The 23994-nt window shown below is 40.6% G+C and overlaps 1 long non-coding RNA gene across 2 annotated transcripts in view; it reads right to left on the bottom strand.

Annotated features, from left to right (window-relative positions):
• The window catches only part of LOC123585457, a 178528-nt gene that overhangs the window by 85294 nt on the left and 69240 nt on the right, over nucleotides 1-23994 (bottom strand). Inside the window, exon 1 of one of the 2 annotated variants that reach the window (XR_006706177.1) lies at nucleotides 12017-12112. The exons of the other annotated variant lie outside the window; for it this stretch is intronic. This is a non-coding gene — a long non-coding RNA (uncharacterized LOC123585457). Of the gene's footprint in view, nucleotides 1-12016; nucleotides 12113-23994 lie in introns of those variants that run through there. 2 annotated transcript variants of the gene reach the window in all.

Here is a 23994-nt window from a genome sequence, read left to right as displayed (position 1 = left end):
CTGTTGAATGTGTTTGTTAAAGGCAGTGTGTAAATCCCACCTCACTACTGATCCAGAGACCAGACAAGTGGGTATTATCTAGTGTTAGCAAAATTATCTATAATCCCCACACCAAATAACACACAATTTAGTTCTATTAACTAAAACCTGTGTCTCGGGGTGCCTGTGTGAGTTAGTTAAGCATCCAACTCTTGATTTTGCCTCCGATCATGATCTCAGTCGTGAGATCAAGCCCCAAATCAGGTTCTAGGATGGTGATGAAGCCTGCTTGAGATTCTCTGTCTCCCTCTCTCTGTGCCCTTCCCCAACTTGTGTGTGCTCATATGTGCTCACACACACTCACTCTCGATAAATAAATAAATAATAAATAAAACCTGCCTTTTTAGAGTGTCTACAATGACCACTAAGAAGATCTATGGCTCACAAAATTATAATTCCAAAATCATTGCATATAATCAGGAATATTTCACATCTAGAACATGTAACAAGTCCTTTAGTTTGAACATAAAATGTTATAAAAGTTTTATGTATGGAAAGTTTCTCCCATCATCAGTAAATATTAAAAACAAATACTGTTTGGATGGCTTCCAGTTGTTGCTTGGTGAGTCTTTTCCATTTCCCATTCTGGCCATATGTGAGACTGTGTGTGTAATTCCAATCTTTTCTCCTAACACTAAGTGTCTGGCCTACAAAGTATTCAATAGGTGTTTGAAGAATTAGTGAATTTAATAATCAGTACTCATTATCTACTCATCCTTCAGTGTTAGAAAATCCACTAGTGCCTATGATAGCCTGTGATTTTATTGTAAGCACAACTCTGATGGTTAGAAAAGAATTTGTAAAATTTAAATATCTATTGGTCTTCTTGAATCTCCCAATCATGGATATATTCTATGGACACACTGATCTAATTTTATGGACAGATATCATTATAGATAAAGTATGGAACTCAATCAGGAGTTCTGATTCCTAGGAAACACAGAGACCTTCCCTGAAAACATTTGAATTGTAAGTAATCTAGTTGACCCTCCTTATTACCTTGATCTTTACACACACAGTTTTGGTGGGAAAAGAGAGTAGAGTTGGCAGATATTTTCCAGAACTTCTATTTGGTAAAGATGAAGACTTCCTAAACAAGTAGTGGAAAGAGAACACTAAATATGAATTTCTCTTGCTCTAAATACAGTATGGAAGGAAAGAATACTAATACTGAAGGAGAATGTATTGCATGCCAGATGCTTTACCCATCATCTCACTGATTCTGACAACAATTCCTAAGCCGTGTACTACTGACTCCATTTTAAAGACAGACCATTAGGACTCAGAGAAATTAAGTAATCTGTTAACATCATAGAAAGAGTGGAATGTCCAGCATCTGTATCCAGGTCTGCCTGGAATCTTGCCCACCTATGATGTTGGCTAGGTTCAATGTAATTAGGATTGGTGTGTATTCTTCAACCAACCCCCTTCAACATCTAACTCATCCACCCACACTTACACCTTGAGCAGGAAGGGAAGAGGAATTTTTAAAATTATTTCCATAATGAGATGCTAAAGTCAAAGGAATAGAGGAAAGAGAGTTCGTGGAGATTGTCAGATACTCTAAATCTGCACAAGGTTATAGAGGCTAGAAGTGGCTTTAATATGTCTATAAGATAAGACACGTGATGCCAACAATCTATTATTGAAAGGGGCTCACTGTGGTAGTGATTCTCAGAAAAAAGAAGCACCAAAGGGTTGGTTTAATTTTTTAAAAACCTTTAATGATTTAGATATGCCTCCTCAGGGAGCATGCCTCTTGAGAGCCTTTGAGAATCACTGAAAGAAAAATAAAGAGGTTATTTTCTTGTTTTGTTGATGATGTAGGTTTTTCCCTAAGAAACAGAGATCAGCCAGGTTAAATTATATCACAGTAGTTAAACAATTTATTTTTAAACTCCTGCCACTAACTTGTATTTTGCATATTCAATACTGCTATAACCTATACTACTCAAAGTGAGGGACATTGACCTGAAGCGTCAGCACCAGCAGGAAGCTTGCTAGAAATGCAGAATCCCAGGCCCCATTCTGGTCCTATTGGATCAGAACTTGCATTTTGACAAGATCCAAAGGTGGTTCTTATGCATTTTGGCTTTGGAGAGCACTGGTCCACATTGCACCTAAATATTTCCCCCTTCCTGCCCCATTAGTATGAAGTAAGCATCCCTCATATGTGTACAATAACTCCCAAGGCCCTTATCATTCACTTATGACACTGTGTTCAAATTGCTTGCTTCAAGGTCTCCCTTTCCTGATTGGATATAATCTCTTCAAGATAAAACTGGTGCCTTCCATTTCTACCACAATGATTGTTGGCAAACTAACAGTGCCTAGCACAGAGAATATTTTCATTAAATGTCTAGAAATCCCATAGGATTGTGAGTTTCTGAAGGTCAAGAACTACATATTGGTTGGTATTCACGCATCTTTAAGACGTAGCAAGGTTCTGGCATATGCTAAATGCTCAGTATGTGTTGACCTGAATATGTGCCTGATTCACCCCAGAACATGGGATGAACTGAAAATGTGCCCAATGTGACTTTTGTCAAGCTTTCTCTGATGTCTTCCAGTCCTTATGAAGCCCTAATTTCCCTGTGTTCTTACATCATGCTGCTTATTAATAATAACAGCAATAAACACTTGAATAGGTAACTTGTATCTTCACAGTCTCATTAATTATTAGATTGACACTAAGAAAGTGTTCTTGATAGTCAAACTACAAAGTTCAAATAAGTCCTTGAGAGTCTGAGTCAGATTCAAAGAATATGTAATTTTCCCAGTGTCACAAACCTGGTAGGTGACAGGGTCAGGATGGTTCTCAGATCTTCTGGCCCAATGCTCTTTCCCATTATACCAAATGGCATAATGATTGTTGTAATCAAATGGCATCTGATCTTTTAGGAAAGTCACTCAGACATTTGCTGGCATGTGATTTTACTTCATATTCTCATTATAACTACTTCACTCAGCTGTATACACTAATTGTTTTTTCCAAGAAATTTGTCTGTCTGGTTCTGTAGTAAGCGTCTTCTTTACCTGTGCATCTATCTATCTATCTATCTATCTATCTATCTATCTATGCACTCATCCACTTACCCAACTATTTATTGACTCTTTTGAACAGTGTCAGCCCAAGAGTGGTCATTCAGTATTGGTTTAGTTGAGCTGATTAGCCTCCTTTGATCAATATTGATGATTTGAGTCCCTGAGATTCACTGGTAAAATAATCACATTGCCAGATGACAATTATAAAGTCATCGAACATTAGAGCTAGCAGATGCCTTTAGAGATTATCTCCAGTAACCTCCACTCCTGCCAGATGAACAGGCTGAATGGCAGAGAGGAAGAGTGATATGCCTGAGTTCACATTACAAAATGTTTTATGTAGCTTTTCCTGTAGGGACCTGAATTATCTGCCTCATATTCCTGCATTGATCACAAGCCAGGTTGTTGCCAGATCCCCACTTAACTTGGGCATAGAACCAAATAATTAAAAAATGCCCCCAAAGCCCCCATATAATAGATGCCTTCTATGGCTTGCAGCTGACGATGTACTCATATTGCTGATCCTAAGAGCAATTCGGAATGACTGAGATGGACTGCCACATGTAAATATTCATGACACAAACGCATCAAGCCTTGAACAAGAACATATGTGAATAATTAACAAGATAGTGATTTGTAGCATCGCGGTCCTAGATAACCTGCCTCCTAGAGAGAGAGCCTGACTGAAGCTGCTTTTCCTTTTACAAGGCAACAACAACAACAACAAACTCACGACGGTAAATTGTAATGTTATCACTTTTGTGAGTTTTGGAAGGTGAATCTTTAAGGAACAGCTTTTCTTCTAAAGTAGTTAAATACTCATAACCAGACACCCTGTTTAAGATGGCACACACATGGTTTACCCACTACTCTGTAATGTCACTAATCTTGTTCTTCTCTTTCCCTCCCACCGTATACGTAAGAAAAAGTAACACTGACTCTTTCTGTGGGTTGATTCAGGATTGAAAGAGCAGGGTTATTTTCATTTTAGCACCGTGATTTCACCTGACAGCTTGTCACTCGCCCTCATAAGTGCTGTCATCTATACCTTCACCGAGGGGCAGCAAATTAGGAGACGCAGCAAAGGGAAGACAGGGAGAGTCCCTATGCTCTCTTGGATGCCTTTCCCTAAAAACAACTCCCACACCGCACCTTTTTCATCTCTGAAGAAAACAAGAAAATCTGAGAACACAGCCCCCCGTGTTACATGTGTATCCTGGAGAGGTACTGTCCACCCTCCCTCTCCTTCCCTACCCACTTCTCTCCCCACGGAGGAGAAAGTCTACGTGAAAATCCCCACTTCGGAAGACCTTTTGAAACTATCTACTTTTAAAGCCGAATACATATCAATCCCTTGACACAGATACATGAGTACATTTGTCTACCACGTGACAAAGATAAGAATTTCACAGTGGTTTTATTCATTCGAGCTAAAAACTAGAACCCAAATGTCTATCTACAGTAGAATGGATAAACCAATTGCAAAATATTCACCAAGTGGAATACCATACAACAGTTAAAGAGAACATCTGTTACAAGCAACGTCATAGTTGAATCTTACAGACACTGCCACGAATGAGTGAAAGAAGCAGACCATGAAAGAGCACACTGTCTAATGGAGCATATGAAGTTCAAGAACAGCAGGAACTAAAGTGTAGTTCCAGAAGTCGGAATATTGGTTACCTGATTTTTTAGGAGGTAAAGGGCAGACAGTGTAGGTATGACCTTAGGAAGGGGCACAAAGCATCCTTCTAAAGTATTAAAAATATTTTATATATATATATATATATATATATATATATATACACACACACACACACACACACACACATATAAATTATATATATATATATATAAATTGTTGGTTTGTGCACTGAAGATTTGGGTATGTATCCACACCTCAATAAATATTTTGCTTAAATGATAATTGACCTTTTCCTCCCAACAGCTGTCAATTGCCAGAATTATGTATACAGTGGTGGTGCTAGTTTAGGGCTCTTTCCCTTAGCAGCCACCCACTTTGGGTTACCCATTTTTTTTTTTCACGAAGGAGTTCCTTTTAGAAAGTGTGTATCCTGACCACAACAAAATATTTTGAAATAAAAATTTGAACCCAGCTTAACAAAAACATTTTAACAAAAAAACTCATTTTCATTATACATGCAAATTCAGGGCAGATGTGTTCAGAGGAATAACCCAAGTCCACTCACCACTAGAAGAAAAGTAAAAATGAATGAGCATTTCTGAAATATTGCAATGATTTTCCCCCTGGCTTCTTGTCAAGACTGGAAACAGTAATACAGAAACACCAGGAGAAAGGCCTCTCTGGGAAGATGGGACTAGAATTCTCAGACAGTTCTGGGTGACTGGGGAAACGTAAGTCAGCTTTGAAGTCTAAGGGCACCCCTTACAGGGAAAAGACGAGGCCCATTTTGAGGCGACCCATTCTATCCCTCATACATACATGTATTACCTCATTTGACACCTTTAACATCAGTTGCTTTATAAAGTAAGGCTTACAGACATTAAGCAACTTTCCCCCAAAGTCAAAGAGCTTTTGGTTGGGGACCCCGATTAGAGCCCTCATTGTCTAACTCCCAGATTTTGTGACATGCCTTTTCTATTCTTACTGGCTGGCTTTCTTAGTGTGTCTTCTAGACTGAAATATTTGAAAAGGACTTAAGGATTGCCTTGGATTAGTCATGGTACATTTTCCCCCAATAAAGTGCATGGTATTTTTTTGTTTTTGTCTATCTTGATAAAAATGTGTGAATTTACCCTGTCACAAGTCAAATGGAACTAAAACTGGTGACTTATAATCCAGACAACTGTTTTATCATTTACCTTGTTGTATTTGAATTTGTTTCTCCCTCGGAGAATTTTGCAGGAGGGGAAAATGGGCATGATCCTCGATTTCAACCCTACTGACTGCTCCTTGGGTACCTGTTCAAGCACACCCGGGCAACTACAGCACTTCACCTCTAGTTGCAACCAACAGCTCGTCCCTAATTGTTAACTGGCTCTGTGCTCTTGACATTGGAACCTAACAGAACCTCAGTGTGGAAACCAACTTCCAGCTCCAAACACCTCCCTTTCCCACCAGACTCTACTCACCAGCCACGCCAGCCATGTTTTCACACACAGCCTCTCCAGGCGATCTCCATGTATTAGAATCTGGGGGAAATATGCTGTGTATTGAAATCCTTATATGGAAGCAATGCCTTAAAGAATTTAAATATTGTCAGTTTTTCTTGGTTCTTCACCAGTCTTTCACAAGTAGCTGTGGCACACTAGTTACCCAGACAGACCTGGGGCAGTCTAATCAGATTCTATTGTCACACAGTCTGTTTGCAATTGAGGATGCTTCTTCAGGGAGGCAGAGGGGAACCTCTTAAGTTCCTGAGGTGGCAAAGGGCTGCACGTGACAGTCACTCGAAGTGCATTTGCTGCCTTTATGTTTCCAAATAAGTATCATGGAACCCTTGAGAAGTCTAATTACTTTAACCAAACGCATAGTTTATAAAAGTTGAGTAGCTATGGATAATGTGGGTGAATTTTGATATTAATAAAACTTTAATTAAATGACATAAATAGAAATAGAGGATTCTGGTTTTATTAAAATGAGAAACCCACATAATAGGAATTTTTTCTCTCTTAGAAATACTGAGGAAAAGCTTGTGACCTTCTCTCCACCTCACCCTCACTCATACCTCTGTGCAAGGAAACAAGGAGTTCAGTCTGTTTTCTCTGTTCCTGCTACCATAGGACAAGGTCACTGGACCATGGATTCTCTGCCCTGTACTCGCTGGTCAAAGTCAGTTCAGGTGAAAGACTGGGAGCCCATTGTGGGATTGGGTTTAAGCCATGTATCTCTGTATAGTTTGCCAGTAATAAACCTTATTTCAAAAATATTCTGTGCTTGTAGGAGACATATATTTCAGACATCCAATGATGCTAGAGAACACTAGAAGGAAAAAAATACTCCAATGACTTGGCTTAAGAGCTAAACCACTATCCATAAAATTACAATTCTCTGTATGCTCCTCCTTTTTCTTTAAAATTTTTAATGTTTTTATTTATTTTTGAGACAGAGAGAGACAGAGCATGAGCAGGGGAGGGGCAGAGAGAGAGGGAGACACAGAACCTGAAGCAGGCTGCAGGCTCTGAGCTGTCAGCACAAAGCCCGACGAGGGGCTCAAACTCACAGACTGTGAGATCATGACCTGAGCTGAAGTCGGACACTTAACTGACTGAGTCACCCAGGCACCCCTGTATGTTCCTTCTTGTTCCCATTCTTCTCCCACACACTTCCTATCACAGAGAGAAGCACTACTGAACTTTGTGTTTATCATCCTCCTGAATATTTTTTCTTTATTTTTTAATTTACTTATTTTTAAATATAATTTATTGTCAAATTGTTTTCCATACAACACCCAGTGCTCATCCCAATGGGTGCCCTCCTTAATGCCTATCCCCCACTTTCCCCTCTCCCCCACACCCCCATCAACCTTCAGTTTGTTCTCAGTATTTAAGAGTCTCTTATGGTTTGCCTCCTTCCCTCTCTGTAACTTTTTTCCCCCTTCCTCTCCCCCATGGTCTTCTGAAGATTTTCATATACTTACACATTCCTTAACAATATCAAATTTTGTTTTGCTTATTTATGTTTATATATGAATAGTATCATATTAACATATTCACATAAAAATTGCCTTTTTTCACTTGAGTAACATATTTTACTCAATATTATGTTGTCAAGGTTTATTCATGTTGATAGATGTATTATTGCTAGTACATTCATCTTAACTGATTATAGCATCCCCATGGATTAATATACTGCATCTTTATGGTGATGGATATTCAGGTTGTTGGCTCTATTTCACTATTAGAGGCATACTACTGTGAATATTCTGTGATATGCCTTCATGTACACATATGTGAGTTTCTCTACGGTATGTATCTCAGAGGAGAATTACTACATCCTAAGGTAAGTGCAATTTTACTGTTACAGTATACTGCTGTATTTGGATCTCTGAATCCTCATCTTTTTCTTAGTTATTGCAGATCCCACAGGAGAGAAGAGATGATTTACACTTCCTCCTTCTTCTCCCTCAGGTGACCTTCCTTCCTTCTCCTTTTGCCTCATGAATGCTTAATCATTTCTTAAGACTCTGCTAAGTTCGTCTCTCCTGTGAAAGTTTCCCTGGGCCCAACAGATAGAGTGATCTCTCCCTCTCATTTGAGCTTTCATGGCTGGTGCTTCTATCTGGGACATGTCAATTACCAAACCCTGTAGATCCTACCTGTATATATATTGAAACAAATTTCACAAAGGCTATAATCTCCAGAAGAGAAACCAAAGAGCAGACTTAAAAAAAAACCATTCTATAGAGACACCATGTCCTTCAATCGATTCCTCATCACCCCAAACTCCAACAACTAGAAAGGCTACCCAACAGTAGCATCCTTGGCATTGCCCTTGATGTTCTCTTAGCCAGAACACTTGGGTTCTTTATGGAAGTTGGAGTGTAAAATCAATTTTGTTAACTCTCACACACAAGTAATACAGTCCCTACCCACATTCTCCTGCCATCTACTTGATCAGAGAAGGTACACATGTGAATCTATTATAACAAGAAAAATCCATGTGTGGAATTACAAAATCATGGGGCTTTGAAAGTTGGAAGTGTTCACAGGTGATATCAATAGAATCTCCCTTCCATAAATAAGAAACAATCTCTTGAGGTGATTTTTCACCTGAAATAACACAGCCAATCAGTAGCAAAGTCAGAGCTCATGATAACTCATTTTCTTTAATGCAGCAAATATTTACAGAACACTCAAACACACCACATCTTTATGTATATGTTAATTAGGACAAATCTAAGGAATTTAATTTTGCTAAAACTGCTTTCTTGTAGATCTACTCTGTGAGTATTGCCATATAAGGTATATCATGGGCCTTACAGAAGACATTATTATCACTAGAATTTACACAAAACTTATGTTTCATCTGGTGGCAGTAACACAGGAAAATGGTGATATATGAGTGTGTGACAGGATGTAAACTTTGACATTTCACCTGAGGAAGTGAAATAAAATAGACGAGAAATTCCAAGATGGGATACCCTACCACCTGCAGACATTTCAAAGTAATTCTGGGAGCTGTATGGATCTGAAACCCACAAGGAAGAAAAAAAGAGATCATAAGAATAGAAATTAGGAAGAATAATTTTTGTGAAAATTATTTGTTTGGAAAAGTTACACTATGACACCCCCCCCCCATCCTTTCTCTTCTCACCATCTTACTTTAAATTTACAGGTCTATTTAAATTTGCAGGGCTATTTGGCTCTGTGTTTCCAGGATCTGGGGGGATGCAGGAATTTGGAAAGTGACATATACCTGAAGAATAAAGGGGAGAGCTGGATGGAACGGCCCGTAGTTACAAGGCCGATAGGGGGTGGGGGCTTGGGAAGTCACTGAACTCCCCTGTGTGAATTATCAGTCTTCTGATATGAAGTCTCACTGGTAAGCTCAGCCATTTAAATAGGAATCCTATCAAAGAGGGGTTCTGCCAGAGGGCAAGGAGATCTATGGAATATATGTGGGGTAGACTGCCAGAGATATGCATGGAGTATGGATAAGGACCACACTAACCAGAAGTAAAGACACTGTCCACGTCTGTAGAGTCACACTTAGGGAAGTTTAGTAGTAGAGCCATCAAAGAATCCATGGAGATTACCCATGAAAGCTTAGCTGAACCCATCAGCCAGAATCCATCTTGTAAGCCAAACTTATCACTGACCAACCAGTGACTGAGAATTTTCTCAGTCTATTCCCAATTTTCCCCCCTGCATTCAATAGAGGTAGGTTGTCAACTTAACCTTAAGAAAACAGGTGAACAGATAATAAAGAAGGAAGGAAGGGCTAATCATACTTCATTCTCCAAAACGTAGACTGGCCTACTTAGGCTGCCGCAACTTAGTGAGTGGGTTGGGGAGAGGGTCCGTATCTTTAAATGAAGACTAAAGTATTAATTTGTAGATTACCATGCCCATTATTCATTGGACATTTCTAACTCCTCTGATTTTGATACACAAAATGATTGGTTATCGATTATTTCCAGGAATGTCCAGAGAATGATACATTGTGCCAAAATTCTCAGTGGCCTAGGTAACTGCCCCAATAACGAAATAATTAAGAGTTGAAGACAAAAATAAAGCCATGTTTTGATCACATTCCTTCAGTCCTGGTTTTCCACACTACTGTTACAAATATGACTGCATGCCAGGCACTTCAAATGATTTCACTGAATTCCTCTCATGCAAGTTGGATAGTAATACACTCACTTTTCAGAAATAGTTCAGAGAATTTAAGGCACTGACCATATTAAACACATTACCATGTATGAAAAGAACCTGCCTTCTAATACTATGGATCAGAAGAACTTGCCTCCTTCCAACAAACAAGTGCAGCTGTGCGGTTCTAAAGTCCATTTTCCTTCAATCTCATGGCATCAGGTAGTATTGCAGACAAGTGGCAGGATGAAACAACAAAATAAGTAGCAAAACATTTTACAGGTGTAATGTAACTAGTAAGCGGCATCTCTGCCTCAAATCCAAAAGAAAACCCACATCAACCACACAAAAAGTCTTAGAAAGGACCGTCAGTATTGACTAAAGTCACTTAAAAAGGCACCTAAGAGAAATTACGTTCAGAACACCGTGTAAACTTCTTAAAATCTTCCACTCCATTTCTCTTCTAATCTCGTGTAATCAGCTACCCTCAGTTCTCCCCCTCTACTCTCAAAAACATCCAAAATTCCCTTCCCTAACTCAGGGAGTTTACTGACGTTACTTTCTAAGTTCTCTTGCTAGCCTGTCAGATTATGGTTTCCTCTGAGAAGCTCTTTATTGTTCGTAATAATAACAGAGCAAACATTTCTCCCTTCTTTCACCCAGTCTACCCTGACCTTCATCACCACAATCAACATGCTGAGAAGGGTCAGAGGTGATGGGAGAGGGGAATGCCCATAAATATTTTATGTTACGTTTTATCTCTCACGTGGGAGTTCACAGAATGGGAATCTATTTGTACTTTTATAACAGAGACACTTCAAACGATAAGAGCAATTATACAGGGCTTCAAAGGAGGAGATGAGTTTGAGTACTTGTATTATTAGTATATCAGCAGTAAGTCCACTCTCTTACTCCAAATGCTAAGAAGTTGAACGCTAAATTCAAGTACAGTTGACCCCTGAACAGTGTGGGGGTTAGGGCAGCTGACCACCCCCACCCCCCACAGCCAAAATTCACATGTAATTGTTGACCCCCCAAAAAAACTTAACTACTAATAGCTTACTGTTGTAAATCAACGTTGTAATCAACGTAAACAGTTGATTAACAGATATTATATGTATTATGTACTATATTCTTACAATAGACTAAACCGGAGAAAAGAAAATAAAGAAAATCATAAAACACATTTACAGTACTGTATTTATCCAAAAAAAAAAAAAGCCCATATGTAAGTGGACACACACAGTTCAAACCCATGTTGTTTGAGGGTTAACTGTATTCTCAACCATGAGACATATTCTCCTACCTTTCAAAGGTATGTCCTGAGGAGAGCAGCCATCGCTAAGTGTAAGCTCTAGAAAACCTATAATCAGTTTCTCTCTCTAATTGAGTACTTTCTTTCCTTAAGTTTTGGTGGAAGCATGAAAATAATTTACTGATTTAGGAACTGGGTGGAGTAGACCACAGGAGGACAAATCAAAAACATCTGGAATGAACTAGTTGCAAGAGAGAGGGAGGGAGCAAGAGAGGAGGAGGGAGAGAGGGAGGTAGTGGGGGGCAGGAGAGAGAGAAAAGGTTTTCAAATGAAACAAAGTACAGATGATTTGGCCAAATTTAAGCCAAGCCAAACACTCACATTAAACATTGCACTTGGGTCTGGTTCAATAGCGGGAGCCGGCAAGAGGGAGCATCAGCCAACATTGCATCAGACGCACATTGTGGATAGAGGAAATGAGTTTAGTCAAGCCAGCTGTGACTTCAAAGGGGCTGCTCTCTCAAAGAACAGTGGGAAAGGGTTCCCTCTTCAGTGAGGATAGCAAAGTTCAGCCAAAGCCAACGGACTTCAGGAGGAGGCAAATTACATTCAATGTGCAAGAAAGGCTATTTTCCTTCTGTGAATTCGCTGTTACAGAAAAGGAAGGGAGATGATGAGGAAGAGTGGTGAGAAGAAAAGATTCTGACACTCATCTGAGGACTGGAGACTTATGTGTATAATTATGAAATGGGGTGTTTGTGTGTAAAGAAGGTTGTTTCCCAGCTCAGACACTTCCTTGCCTGAATCATGTTTCCAAATCTGTGGGAGGAGAGATCACAGAATTCCTCCCCCAACTGATTCCCACAGATACTTTCCCCCTTTGTACTTCTAGAAAACCACACATTGCTTTCAAATTATTCACTCAACACAAATTAACTAAGGGACAAACAGTAGGTTAGGCCCCGGGAATACAAAGAGAAACAAGACAGTCCTTGTCCCAGGAGTTCAGTCTGAAGGAGAACTAGACACATAGAGGATTATGATATTGATCAATAAATCTGATGTTCGAGTAGTGATTCCCAAAGTGTGATCACCTTGATCAGCTTCAGTAGCACCTGGGAAGGGTGGGGCTTGTTAGAAACGCAAATTTGTGGGACCCAGCCCAAACCTACTGAATCAGAAAGCTGAGGTTGATTTAACAACCTCTCCAGGTGATTTGGACGCATGCTAAAGTTGCAGAACTCCACTGACGGTGGAAAGCAGAGGACTTTGAAGCAGACAGACAACACAAGGCTAACTCAAGACCAACCTTGAGTGCCTCTGCCATCTATATATCACTTCTAAGTCCCCTCCAGGCTAGATTCTAAATAGGTTGCTCCCTGGTAATTCACAAGAATGATACACAAGTGTATGTCTTGTCTCTATTGTCAGTTATAAGAATATCAAGGGAAGGGGCTAATTCCTCTTTTAAGTTTTTCATTTCTCCTCCTTTCAGACATCAGCCCAAAGAACATACAGGCATTGAAACTAACTTTGATTTACAACTTAGCCTGGTGTGGGGGTTATACATTCACAAGGAGAAACTAGCAAATATATACTTGAACATTTTCACAACTCTCGTAGGTTGCAGGAGAACATAAATGTTATCTCTCCCAAGCACTCATTTGATGCTTGAATCCTCTCTGTGATATCCTTGCCAAGGGTCTGTTCTTATGCTTGAGTGCCTCCACTGATCCCACTATCTCCGGATACACTTTACTTCCTTTCAGACAGCTCTGTTAGGAAGAGCTAGCTTCTTCTGGGCTGAAATTTACCATCATTTAAATTCCATTTGTTCATGATAGTCCTGTCCCTTGGGAACCCATAGCACAGATACTTACATATTAATGTGACATATTTCAAGTATTTGAAGTTAGTAATTATGTAGCTTATGACATGGGTTAAACTCATAGACGCTAGAATAAGATTGCCTGCATTCAAATTTCTGTTCTGTTACTTATGATTGCTATGACCTTGGAGGAGTTATTTACTATCTCTGTAGCTTTGTTTCTTTATATATAAAACTATATAATAGCATTACACAAAGGGCTTTTGTAAGGAGTGCATGAAATAATATATGTAAATGTGCCTGGAAGACAGTAAATTCTCTAAAAGTTTTGACTATTATTAATCATCATTATCATAGAGAGCTTGTCAGGTATATGACCTAGGTCATCTTTCTTTTTTTTTTTTTTTAATTTTTTTAATGTTTATTTATTTTTTAGAGAGAGAGAGAAAGACAGGGTGTGAGCAGGGGAGGGACAGAGAGAGAAGGGGACAGAATCTGAAGCAGGCTCCAGGCTCTGAGCTGTCAGCACAGAGCCCAATGCGGGGCTCGAACCCATGAACCATGAGACCACGACCTGAGCCGAAGTTGGACGCTCAACCGACTGAGCCACCCAGGGGCCCCAACCTAGGTCATGTAATTCTTTAGTCACTCACCAGGTGAGCCTGTTCACTCCCATGGTTTCATCTACATGCTCGTGAAAATGTCTCTTCGTTTTCTCTCGGAGCATGCAGCTAAATGCAAGGGGCTGGTTGGGACTATATGAATTGTTCTGGCCCCTATAATTTTGGTAGAAATGATGCACACCACTTTTATTCCTGGTCCCTAACATCATCCTGAGAAACCCTCCATTCTCTTTCTCTTTGTGCATCACCTAGTTGAATGCATAGGAAGAATGCCAGACGAGGACTCCAAGAAGGCTCCAGAGAGTGGTGGGCCCCTGAGTTGGAAGAAGCCCTTGATCTCTGAGTCAGTGCTTGGTGGGAGAGCTGCCTACGAGAGCCACTGAACTGGAACATCCACATAGGGCTAAGTGTGAGCAAGAAATAAACATTTATTGAGTTAAGTCATTGAGATGTTACAGCCTATCATGCATAACACAATGACTCCCTCATTTATATGTATTGCTCAGACTTTGCTCCTGAGCTCCAGAACTATACATTTCACTTTCTATTCAGCCTTTCTACAATAAGGGTAGTAAGTCAACTCAAGGCTTCAGGGATCAGACCATCTGTGTTGAAACACCAGTCCTGCCAGGTACCAGCGATAGGACCATTGGGTGAATTATATAAGTATTCATGACTGGATATACTTCACAGATGCTAGAATATTAAATGGGTAGATGTGTATAAAACACGTAGAATAGCCAATTATCCATAGTGAATGTGCAATAAATACTGTGGCATAGTTATTATGACTATCTTACTCCAAATTTGCTCCTCTCCCTTGACTTTCCATATGAATAACTGGTCTTTCCCCACCACTCAACAGCTGTTAAAACCAGAAAGTTGCAACTTAATATTGAACCACCTTTTTTTTATCATCCCACATGGAACAAAGCACCAAAAATTCATTGATCACACTCCCTAAATATTTCTCAAATCCACCCACTTCTACTACTCTTTTGTTTTGCCCTCCCCATTTTAAAGTCACCAGCACATATGGCTCTATTATAGTTATATCCTTACTAGTCTTTTCAAATCCGCCCTCATGCCCCTCAAATTCATCCTTCACTTGGAAATGGAAACATTCTTTTTAAAATTCATATCTTATCTGGTCACTCCAATATTTAAAAGGCATTAAATACTTTTTGTTGCTCTTTTGAAAGACAAAATTCCTGACCCATTATTTCAGCCTCTCCTCATAACCCACCTCATGACTTTATCTCTGGAGTTCAGCCATGCTGGGCCTGCGTTGTCTTCATAAAGGTGCCACGGTTGTCCCATTTTTGAGGTTTTCACATACTGGCTATTTCTACTTAGAATGAACTTTCTCCCTGCCCCCAGTTTACCTAATTAATTCCTGACCATTCTTTATAGTTCAGCTTAAGTGCTACACTGTCCAGATAGCCTTCTTTACAATCTCTGCCCAAACTAGTTAAAGATATGCCCACATAGCACCCACAATACTCCTTCATTCATCTCAGTGTACTTGCCATTATCTGTATAAACATCCTTCCCACCTAGGCAGAGAGCTTTATGAGGGCAGGGACCTCAAGTTTATGGTCCTCTGCCCAATACATTGGCTTGTATTGAGAAGGGGCTCATTGAATGTGTGTGTGTGTGTGTGTGTGTGTATGTGTGTGTGTGTGTGTTTTAAGTGTGAGTATGATTAGGGGGCTCTGTGTATGTATCACATGTGATTTTCTTTTTGGTTGGGCTGGGAACAAAAAGTCCTACAATCAGTTCATGTGCCTAACTAAATTCACCTCCACATTAAAATAATCCAGCATCTGGCCTTTTGAGTTCAAAATCTAGTTGATTTGGCAAACCCATAAAGTAAAAACCATATTGCAGTACATGAATGCTGTCATAATAGGATGATTCTAAGACCTCCATGGGGCACGTGGGTGGCTCAGTCCGTTGGGTGTCTGACTTTGGCTCGGGTCATGATCTCATGGCTTTCTGTGCTGACAGCTCGGAGCCTTCGGGCCTGCTTTGGATTCTGTGTGTGTCTCTCTCTGCCCCTCCCCTGCTTGCTCTCTCTCTCTCTTTCTCTCTCTCTCTCAAAAACAAATAAACATTTAAAAAAATTTTTAAAAGAATGATCCTAAGACCTCCATTGGCAGGTGATAGGTTATTTAGGATGAGCCACAAAGTAGTGTGTTTCTGGAAAAAGTATTATGAGTGCTCTCATATTATAAACATCAAAAAACTCCTCCTTCCAAGGTTCACAGAGTATAATATGTGATATCAGATCAGATCAAGAAATACAGGATAGATGTTCCCCTTGCCTCCAGAGACGTGTCTAGTAAGAAGTTGCTCTGGCTGAGGTCAAAGGGATTTCTGCCTGTGTTCTTCTCTAGGATTTTGATGGTTTCCTGTCTCACATTTAGGTCTTTCATCCATTTTGAATTTATTTGTGTGTATTGTGTAAGAAAGTGGTCCAATTTCGTTCTTCTGCATGTCGCCGTCCAGTTTTCCCAACACCATTTGTTGAAGAGACTGTCTTTTTTCCATTAGATAGTCCCTCCTGCTTTGTCGAAGATGAATTGACCATATAGTTGTGGATCCATTTCTGGGTTTTCTATTATGTTCCATCGATCTAAGTGTCTGTTTTTTGTGCCAATACCATACTGTCTTGATGATCACAGCTTTGTGATGCAGCTTGAAGTCTAGAGTTGTGATGCCTCCAGCTTTGCTCTTCTTTTTCAAGGCTGCTTTGGCTATTCAAGCTATTTGGAGAGGTTGTTAAAAACAAATTGGAGTTCAGAATTAAACCAGGTGGGTTTTATATCAAGCAAAGGTTTGTATTATTGTATGTTGGTCCACGATTGGACAAAGTATGTGATTAGAGAAGGAATGATAGAAGAGATCTCTGAATAGCACAATCAAGAGAAAATATGTTCTGGCAGGGGGAGCACTGTGGAGTGGACTCAGCAAGGTCATGGATGCTCAGTGATGAGGTTTCAGAGTCTAGCTTCAAGCCTGCCAACTCTCCTTTTGTGCAACGTATGGAATTTCACTCAGTAACAGGTTTTTTTTCCTTCTCATCGGTAAATTGGGATTGATGGCCCCAAGTCATCAGATTGTTTTTTATGATACTAGATATCCCTGAGGCTCAGAGTAACAAGTTAGAACTTTTTCTGGGGGAAGCATCTGGGTGGCTCAGTTGGTTAAGCATCCGACTCTTGATTTCGGCTCAGATCATGACCTCACAGTTTGTGAGTTTGAGCCCTGCTTCAGGTCTGTGCTGTCAGTGGAGCCTGCTTCAGATTCTCTCTCTCTCTCTCTCTCTCTCTCTCTCTCTCAAAAATAAATAAATACTATTTAAAAAGAAATTTTTCCTGGGGTTACCTCCTAATAACTGATAAAAGCTAGGTTTTTACCCAGGTCGTGGGACTCTGCATTGAGCTCCTTCCATTAATTCTTAAGGGACTGCCTTCTCCCTTAAAAAAATAATTTTAGGGGCGTCCGACTTCAGCCAGGTCACGATGTCGCGGTTCGTGAGTTCGAGCCCCGTGCCGGGCTCTGGGCTGATGGCTCAAAGCCTGGAGCCTGTTTCCGATTCTGTGTCTCCCTCTCTCTCTGCCCCTCCCCCGTTCATGCTCTGTCTCTCTCTGTCCCAAAAATAAATAAAAACGTTGAAAAAAAAAATTTAAAAAAAAAATAATTTTAAAAGTGGGTATTACCAAGAAAGAAACAAATTAAGCTAAGGCTCAGTTCTACTGAGTGCCCATAAGCATCCTGAGTTAGACTAGATGATGTGTATCAAATTTAAGCTAACAGAAGACATTCTCTTTCTTACCGAGGTTTATGGTCACATTTTCCAGAAGAGTTAAAAAAAAAAAAAGCCAACATAAGTGGCCCAAATTCAACAATACTAGTACTTTCTTCTGCCCTCCGTCAAAGGTAAAAAAAAAAAAAAAAAAAAAAAAAAAGTTAAATGAGCCTTTGGCACTGGCGAAAGCTTTGCAGTAGTCCCTAAAGCATGTGGGATTTCTCTAGCTTCTTTGGAGTCGTGACCAATAGTTCTGTCACCTTCCCTGGTTCTAATAAAACTCTGTGATGGGTTTTGGATTACACTCATTCCAAGAGGACTCCTTGTCAGTCCTCGAGTGGCCTTTGTTGTCTACAGCCCCTTGCAATGAATTTGAGGGCAAAGGTCTTGGTTACACCCACCACTGAAATCAGACTCAGCTACACTCCATGAGGAACGTATTAAAGGGTGGAATCCAGCATCTATCCTCCCCAAACAAAAGCAATAGCTTTGCAGCTATTCCCGGTCTTTGTTTTTGATGGTTCTATAACCCATTGCCTCTGACATTGGAGACTGCTAGCATTTCTTAGCAAACTCCGGCCTGTGCAGAAAATAAAATAGCATGCAGCAAAGGAGTCAAATCAAGTCTTGGGAACTTTTTTTTTCTTTTTAAGAGAAGATGTTGAACAAGTTTCAATACAAAAGCTTATAAATCCCTCTATGTATTTTTCCCATTGTAATACTTCCAGCCAGTGCCTTGTTATTATTCACCCCATGTTTGAATAATGGAATGTTTAGATCACTATTTCATCGAGGGAAGGAAATGCTGTATATTCTAAAAAAGCACTCTGAATAGAGTACTCTTCCTCTGTGAGACCATACTTCACTGAGTTTTCCTAATTGCTAAACGCACAGCTCTGGCTTGAAATGCAAGAATTTGAAGAATTGTAGAACATATACCAACATCAGTGAAAATGAGACCATAACCGATCCCAGGGCCTTCATTATCCAAGCAAACCTTTCCAGTCCCGGATTATTGTGTCAAGATTTTATATCTATATACACAAACACCATATTATTATAACATGTTAGTATGTGTGTAGAACATGAATTAAGAGAGAGAAAAGGCCTAAATTCTGGTCCTCTGACACTGCTATCCAACAGTAGATTGACTTTGGAAAAGTTCTGAGCCTCAGTTTCCTCATCTGCTAACTGGGGATAATGAGTTTTTCTTGGTCACCAGTAGTCAAGGTTCTCTTACAGTCCTAATGAGATAATGTGGGTCCAGAGGCTCAATGATACAGGATATGTTCCATAATTTTTCAGGGAAAGGGATTTTCTCCCATCATGTACACACTCTCTCTCTCAGAATCAAACTGATCCAGGGGATACTTTTGCTGTTAAATCAACAGCATCTCCGATAGCTTCTATGGGAGCTGACTTGGACAGCAGAGAGCCCTGCTCTGAGCTGGCCAGGCTCCTCCCATTTCCTGTCTAAATCATTCTAGAGAAGTTAATTCAAATGGGACAATCAGCCCATTGTTTGAAAGAAGCCCAAGTTTCTTGAAAGTCTAATTTTGGGGTTCATTCCCCAGGTGAGCAGTAATATGCACTTAAGACAATGCTTTACGGAATAAAAATATGTTCGAATTCAACTTGACTTGTTCCAACTGGTGTATGCAGCTGTGTGTGCAGTAACTCTGAGCTTAAGACGCAAATTACTTCAAACAACCCAAACGCCCGATCACCGGGGAAGCACATTCGCTGGATGGATCATTATGCAACCACGAAATAATTATGAAATTTCTTTTCTAGTATGAGGAAGTGCTCATGTTATGCCCTTAACAATAAAGCAAGATTCACATTTGTGTAACCTGTGTTATATCAATTCTGTGTCAACGAGCTTTGTTGATCGTGACGGACTCCAGAGCATATAAACAGATGGCAGCTTTCTTCTTTTAGCTGTCCCTTTAAACCTGAGCCATGGGCCTCTAGACACAGGCTTTTACCTTTTCTGGGTCACCTCAGATTTTTAGATATATTCTCTGGTCCCCCTTCAGGCAAGAGAACAGTCTCATTTCAATGATTCAAGTATCCAGTCCAGTATCTAACACCACCCACTACTGCGATTGAAGATTTCCCTTCTCTGTCGGCTCAGATTCCACTTCATGCTTGGGAGCCTGCTGTGAGGAAGGGATCCATGGTTAGCTTCTTTTCTCTCCTTTCTTTCCCTCTTTCGTCCCTCACTAGTCTTCCTTAGGCTCCCCAGAGTTGAGGCAGGCTTAGATACAATCTGGTCGTTGTGTCCTCGAGGGTGGCACAGTGTGGATGACTTCTTCCTGAGCATCTTTCCTGAGCCCACCCTAGGTTCCACTTGGGCCTCCACCTGGAGCTCTATTAACCTGGCCCTGGCCCTCAGCCCACCTTTCCCTTCCAAGTGTCAGCTCCTGATCTGGTGGCCCATCTCTCTCCGCTGAGTCGCTTAACTATTTCAACTGGTCGAACGCTTTCAAAGCAGCCCAGACCTCTTATGATAGGGTTATTGATATATTTGAACACATGAGTGGCTATGTCCTAGTGTAAAATAGTAGCTTGGGTCATACAAAGCCACCGTTACTGGCACCAACGTTGGACAAAGCTATGTGCCAAATGCTTAAGAGGATGTCAAGATGTCTCTGTCATCATTATTGCCCTCAAGATACCTATAGTCTGGTAGGGAAGAAAGATGTATTCGCAAACCAAATTCAAAGACAAACAGGAAGAAACATTTGCCCTGCCCTGCCTGGTTTCCCAAAGCAAGCATGACATCAGACTCTCACTGTCTTCCATGACACTCCTGAGCCCTCCTGTGAATGTCCCTGTGAACTCACAGCACGCAGGTCTATGCCTTGTTCATCTTTACTGCTTCGGCCCCACCCAGGGCCTATGATGGAAATAAGAATGTGTTTATAAATTCGGTGATTGAAACAAATGTCAAATTTTTGGAAGGAGTTGATACACTGTAAGAATCAGACAAGATTTTTTTTTTGTGGTGGGATGGTGTTAGAGTGTAAAATATGAAACTTGTTTCCAATTCACTTGTCTTAATTTCACTGTTTGCTGTTCGGAACCTGTCTCTAGAGTTCTAGCTCCAGGGTGATAATGCCCTTCTTACTCATTGGGTGCTAATAAATTTAGGGTGAGATAGATTTTTAAGGATATTTTGTGAGCTGTGTAAGTGTTCTGTAAGTATTAGTAATTATTTGAGCAATGAACATAATAATGCTAGGAAGACCAGAATTCTCGACCACTGCTAAGGCTGAATGCCTTAGTAGGACCTTCTCTGAAGCTCATTCGGCCTATCTGGATAACGGGTACACAAATGATGACCTCGTTGCATTATTGTGAGAATTAGTATAAGCAAAGCATCTAGAGCACAGGAAGGATTCAATCAATGTAAAAAACTTCACTTGACTTTATGAAAAGTATTAATTAGTAATTCTGGAGTAGCTACAGATTCTTATTCTATTGTAACAAGTACAAAAACAGGTTTCACTTTATGTAAACAATGCCCTGTAAGCAAACTTATCCTATGCCATAATTAAAGCAAGATGGTAGAGTTGCCTCTCCTAGTAGGTAATGAGCCCCTTTTCCTGGCATGGTTCACGTTCAAGGTGATGACTGTTGAGAGGGGTGCAGAACGCAAGTTAGACTAGATGGCTTTGAGGATACCTTCACTGGAGATGTTTAGAAGTTTGAAAATTCAGAAATTAATCATTTAATGAATCCATTGGTCCATGAATTAATCATTCAATCAATGCATTGAATAAACAAAAATTTTCTGTGCTAGGCACACTTCACAAAATTCCCTGACCACATAGAACTGATTTATATTGGAAGGAGATAGACAATAAACAGATAAATGAATCAATGTGGAGTATGTCAGGTGATGATACCTGCCCATATGAGACCCAACGTTTTCAGTTGGAGCTGAGTTTTAAAGTTAATTTAGAGCAGTACCCAATTTCAAACCTGGGTGGCAGGAAAGCAATGAGTTTCAAATGCAAGGGCCTCAGAGTCCCAGATGTGTCCTTTTCCAAGCATTTAATATCATCTGATGCAGAAGGATCCCTGGTCAGTTGAGTGAACTAATTAATAGTTGATAAGTTTCATCAGGAAGAAGATTTCTATCATGGGTGGGGGGGGTCAGTATCCTTCATCAAAGAGCCCGGGTGATACTATGAATTTTTCCCCTCTGGTTAATCAGGAAGGCTAAATCCAGGAGAAGGGTTAAACAAGGTCAGAGAGATGGAAAAACACCTACAATTGGCATTCAAGACCACATGATTGTATCTATTTATATACACCTCCAGGGACACAAGGGAAAAAGGCTCCGGTATACACAGATAAGATTTTCAAAGATCGTAAAAAGCTAACTGAAGCATTCAATCCACTAAGAGAAGATTAGTAATAAGTATCTGCTACTAGGTAGTATTAGTTTATTCCTTTTTATCGGAAAACCTCAGTACAATTTAGAATAGCAATTTTGATACATTTGCCCTGTTTCCAAGACTGGATTAGACTATGTTTAAACAGAGACACCGACATATTTCTAGGTTTAACCTCGCACATAAATAATTCCTAAAGTGATTTTGCATCTATTATTTAATAGATTTATTCCTGCACAAATAAACCTAGGAGTTAACAAAAGAGGACTTTGGATTTCAGGTGGAGGCAGGCTTTTGATGTCACAGGTTTTCACATACTTGGTTAACCCCGCCCAGCTGGGGGCTCTCAAACCTTAATGGGCATCCAAAGGAGGGAAGTCTAGGTGCCATCCATTCCCTCATTTCTTCATACACAAACATGGCACTCACTGGCACGGGGTCTGAGGCTCACAGTTCAGGAGAGGGGAAGAGAAACTCAGCGATAGCTATAATAAAACATGAAATGTGGAGAGCACCATTAGAAAGTTATGGAGTGTTATGGGAGTTCATGGGAGGAATATATCACATTAATTTTCTTGTCAGAAGATCCCACTGGGCTTTGTGGGCAGCTGTACTCAGCTCAGCTGGCGTGGGGGAAGGGAGGAAGAGCAGAATCACTGTGGTCCATTGTTCCAGACAATGCACCCAAAACGTCACAGAGGATTGGCCTTGTCAAATGCTTAGGGCAAACGTCTCTGCTTTCAAAAGACATGCCCACGGACTTGGACTTCAGTCCAAAACCCCGATCCTGGGCCACAGGACTTTTAGTGACAAGAAAGTTCCAGGCAGACCAAATGAGTCTGTCATCCTACCTGGTAAGGCTGTGCCTCAGACCCAGCCGTTCTCCCCACCTCAGCAGACCCTGACGATGCCAACACCTGGAGGCCGTCTGCGGACCCTCCCCTTCACTTGGGCATCAGGTCCTTCCTAGAAGGGGCATCTGAGGCAGTGTTTCTCCATGGCTATCTCTCCTGCCTTCACTGTAGGTATTACACCGTTCTATAGTTACATTAGGCTCAATGAATTTCAATGCCTCACATGAGGACTGAAGCTCTGTAAAATCACAGAATGAGTGTACCTGATCCCTGAAGGCAATTCTTGTTCTCTCCTTTCAGTGCCTCTATTATATTTGGCTCTGAAACTCTTAAAAGGGTCATCTGGCTTCTTTTAAGGGGTAGCATCACGATGAGATGGCAAAGACAAAAACATTTTTCTTTGGTCAGTTGAAGGGAAGAGAGATCCTGGAGGAACAAACAGGTGGCCAAAGCCTTTTTATTTTTTAATGTTTATTTATTTTGAGAGAAAAAGGGAGACCACATGCAAGTGGGGGAGGGACAGGGAGAGAGAGACAGAGAGGGAGGGAGAGAGAATCCCAAGCAGGTTCTGAGCTGTCAGCTCAGAGCCCCACCTGGGGCTTGATCTCATGGACCATGAGGTCATGACCTGAGCTGAAATCAAGAGTCAGAAGCTTAACCAACTGAGCCACCCGGGCACCCCCAAAGCTTTAATTAGGGAATGGGAGCAGTCACAGTTCTTGGGGTCTATGGCAGGAGAGGGCTGAGCTCTAGACCTGTCTTGGGGGGACTGGTAGCCCCGAGGGCAGGTTCACTGAAAGGCTTTGTAGACCCATGGGCATCTTGCTTCCTTCC

This window comes from Leopardus geoffroyi, chromosome C3 (genome assembly GCF_018350155.1).
Source record: "Leopardus geoffroyi isolate Oge1 chromosome C3, O.geoffroyi_Oge1_pat1.0, whole genome shotgun sequence".
NCBI classification, from domain to species: Eukaryota; Metazoa; Chordata; class Mammalia; order Carnivora; family Felidae; genus Leopardus; species Leopardus geoffroyi.
This window is presented reverse-complemented; position numbering and strand designations above follow the sequence as displayed.